Raw genomic sequence first — 4,093 nt, forward strand, 5'->3', positions numbered from 1 at the left:
TAAAGAACTTGAGAATTCATTTAATAAAAGAGGGCTTTGTTTCATTTTGTTCTTCTGGCAATAGACTTCAAGGCCTCAGAGCCCCAGTTTAAGTTTCAATGACTGAGCCATTTCCCCAGCTACAAGACAAAGTTTCTTAACCAACTGTCTCCACAACACCAAAATGTATAGAAAGCTATAAACAAAACACCTGTAATAAACCAGTAGATTATATTCTCAGCAAACAGAAAATATTGATAAAATGATGGACATCACTAAAAGGAAGTCAAAGAGAAATTCTGGAATTAAACAGTTTAAATGAATAAAAGAAAAAGTGTTCAAGAGCACATTTAATTAGTCAGAAGAAAAGCCAATTTAGTTGAACCAGTCTGAAGGATACAGAGAGAAAGAAAATTAAAAAGAGCAATTCCTATATAAAACCTATAGAACACAATCAAGTAACTCACATACATATGATGACTTCTTAGAGATAAAGAATGTTTGAATAAAAAGGTGTTTTCATCCCACAGTGTAGAAGTCAGAAGACAGCTTTTAGCGGTCAGATGACAGATTTAGGCCATCTGGTCTTTGAAGACTGATGCTTTTGTTAGCAATTTTACCCACTGAGACACCGCACTAGCTCCAAATTTTCTATTTTTGATAAAAGACATTACCTTGCATATCCAAGATGCTCAGTGTACTCCCAATAGAAAAAATAGATTAAAAAAAAAGAAAGGAAATAAGACAGGACATGAATAAGATAGGAAATGAGAAGGAAGGAAGGGGAGAAGGAAGGAGGGAAGGAAGAAGAAAGGAGGAAGGAAGGAAGAGTGGAAGGAAAGGAAGAAAAGGAAGGCCACCTCAAAAGGATGGTGCCTGCATCTTATTCTAAAGTTGTTGCACCAAGCCAACCAAGAGAGATCTTTGAAAGTAGAGAGAAGTGGCCCACCATGCTTAGATACCATAAGTCAATTCCCAGCTTGATTGTGTAGAGATTTTTTTTTAATTTAACATAATTTCTTTGATTATTTGGAAATTTCACATCATGCGTCCTAATTCTGTTCACATCTCAGCAGGACACTGATGGGGAAGATGTTAGGGTGGTGCCAACCCAAGGCCTGGCTGTGGGCCTGGCTGGGGCACTGGGGCTGACCCCTCAAGTGAGGGACAGAGCACACTCCCCTATGCCCATGTCATCAGGGTCAGTTCTCCCTCACCCATGGTGATTAGTGGGATCATCTCCTCCAAAGGCAAAGTCAGGCAGGGGATCCAACTTTCCCATATGGTTTTCAATGAGGGGCAGGGCCAGCTTTCCCAGGGCCAGCAATGGGCTTCTAATTTCATCATGCATGGTTCCTATGGCTCCTGAGGGAACACTGGCCACAGACATCAATATTGTTCCCTGCTGCAGTATGACCACAGACCCAGATATGTCCCTCAACAACTACTCTTGTCTGGATGGCCTCCTGGCTCCTGGTGGAAGTACAGGGCTACTCTTATCAAGATGGCTCTGATAGTGTCACAAAGTCCCTGGAGTTCACCAAGGCCACAGATTAAAGCCCTGACCCCTGGCTTCTATTTGATCTTTGGTGACAACATGAACTTCAGACTTCAATACAGACACCTGCTGCAGTAGCACCATGAACCCAAACATGGTCCTCGGCAGCACCCAGGACTGATTGTCATCATGGTCCCAGGTGGTAACACAGGCCACTCAGATTGTCATGGTCCTAGTGGCAGTATTGCTCTCAGTTGCCACATAGCCACAGGTGGCAGCCCAGACACTGGGCATCTTTGTGGCCTTTGGTGGCAACATGACCCTTGGATGGTCATACAGATATGGGCTGTGGTAAGAACCAGACACATTTCCCACATCAAATTACTCCTTATCACCTCAATTACTTCATTTCCTCCTCTTCCCACAGCACATGAATCCTTCTACTTCTCTTTCTTTTCCATCTCTCCACCACATATTTGCTCATCATAGTGTGTCAGGCAGGCCTGTGGAGTGCATATCTTCCTGATAGCCTGGGCCTTAATGGCCCAGGCTGGCCTGTGGGTGTCTAGCACCTACCTGAGTGTAATTGCATCAGGCAGGCTATAGATGTCTTTCTACCAGGCAGGAGAAACTTGGGGGAAAAAACCAAGCAGAAAAACAACTATCTACTTCTACTTATACTTGGCATAACTACCTTTGAAGGAAAGGTTAAAACATTACAATTACACAAACATTCAGGCCATTGTCAGGAGTGGACCTGTGTTTACCAGAAATGGTAAGGGGAGTTATTCAGGCTTGAAAGCTAATACTGTTCATACTAACTATAATTTTTAAGTTAAAAAAATTTGCTAAATTAAAGCAAGTATTACAATATTTTAATTGTGAACTAGTCTTGGTTGGCTTATATGATTTAAAACATAAAGGTAGTTCCCCACCCACAGACCAGGCAGCAAAGTTTGCAAGAGCCACCATGAGTTCCACCCATCATGTTACCCTGCTCCCCCAGCAAGATCTGGGGGCAGATTCAGGTGATCCTCAGGCCCATGTTCTCAGGAAAACATGTGAGCTGATTATAAATGTCTGGTGTTTCTAGATCATCCAGAATAAGTGCCTGCTCATCGAGTATGCCAAAGACTCATGCTACAGCAGCAACATCTCCACACACAAACAGAAGACAATGAACACACTTCCAGCCTGTCTGCTTCAGAAAGTGGCCCAGGAGGTCCTGGGTGTGGGTGTTATAGACATCAATGAAGGGCAGTTTTCCCCTGACATCATGGAGTTCTGCAAAGTGATGGTCATTACAGGCAAGACAGTGACCCTTGGAGCACAAAACAGAACCTTGCAGAGGTAGGCTTTCATCGGCATTTTGACCCTGGTGCCCCTGGCTGAGAATGTGGTAAAACTGACAGCCCTGTGTATGAAGTGCTTCTGAGAAGCTACCTACACCAAGAGGCTGGGCCTGAAGAAAGAGGTGAAGGTGATTGGTGGAGCCGAGAACTACCATTCTGTGACTTCTTTGCTACTTTAAGCTGTTGAAAGTTCAGCCTCCTGGTCCAGACAGCAAGAAGAACTGTTCATATCTCAGATAGCCTGGAGAGGCCTCAGCTATACGAAGCTCTCTGCCCCTTACCAAGTCCTACAGTACATTTCTGTCAGTTGAGAGGACATGGCATCTGACAGTTCCTACCCCAGTTAGACTCTCAGAGTGCAAGGGTGGAGCTACAACTGCTGTAGCTAATGGCCACTGTGCTGGGAGCAGGTCCATCTGCTTGTGGCAGCCTTTTTAGCTCCCATGGCTGCTGAGATGGCTTGGTGATTAGAATCTGATATTCAGTCAAGGTGAGGACAGAGCCACATGGTGCTGTGGCATTGGTGATGCTGGTTTCTCCTTTCTTGGTGGCTTTCACTGCTGGGTTTCAGTCTCACAGAGCCCCACCCCTTACTAAGCCCTCTCACAGACCTCTGTGGGCTGCAGCCTGTTGTACATTCACACAATGGCCTCCAGAGCCAGTCCTTACACACTTGCCTCTGGTCTTGCTTTGTTAAGGGTCCCAGCCATGTGAGTCAGCTCTTAGTGAGGGCCTCTGCTTCTCATGCTGCATTGTGTAAAACAAACATCTAATATTAAAGTTTGCTACTTGGTGAGCAAAAAGAAACAATAGCAGTTAATTGACTTTGATTGGTAATAAAGTTGCAAAAATAAAAATAACTTGCATTTGATGCATCAATCCAACTAGTTGTTATACATTACAATGTCAGTTATGATCTCTGGGGTAACCATTGGAAACAAGCACTAAATTGTATAGAGAAAAAGAAATGAGAGGAAAATTAAAATGTTACATACAAAAAATAAATTATATACATTAAAGCCAAGTGGGAGAAACTGAGGAACCAGACATGACACACAAAAAAGAAAACAGGAAGCAAGATGGTAGAATCAAAGCATTTTGATTTATCAAAAATTACTTAAAATTTAAAATTTAAATGAATTAAATTGTCCGCGTAAAAGGCATAGAGTATCAGATTGGACATTGGGCAGAATTAGCAATAAAGAAAAGAAGCACTGTCAGAATAGATTTTCTTCAGATGAAATTCAGTGTAGACTTAAAAACA

General features: G+C 42.9%; 1 pseudogene; it reads left to right on the forward strand.

Annotated features, from left to right (window-relative positions):
- Window positions 1–2,463: 2,463 nt before the first annotated feature.
- Window positions 2,464–3,140, forward strand: LOC127234751 (thymidine kinase, cytosolic-like; annotated as a pseudogene).
- Window positions 3,141–4,093: the final 953 nt, after the last annotated feature.

This window comes from Phodopus roborovskii, unplaced genomic scaffold (genome assembly GCF_943737965.1).
Source record: "Phodopus roborovskii unplaced genomic scaffold, PHOROB, whole genome shotgun sequence".
Classification (NCBI taxonomy): Eukaryota; Metazoa; Chordata; class Mammalia; order Rodentia; family Cricetidae; genus Phodopus; species Phodopus roborovskii.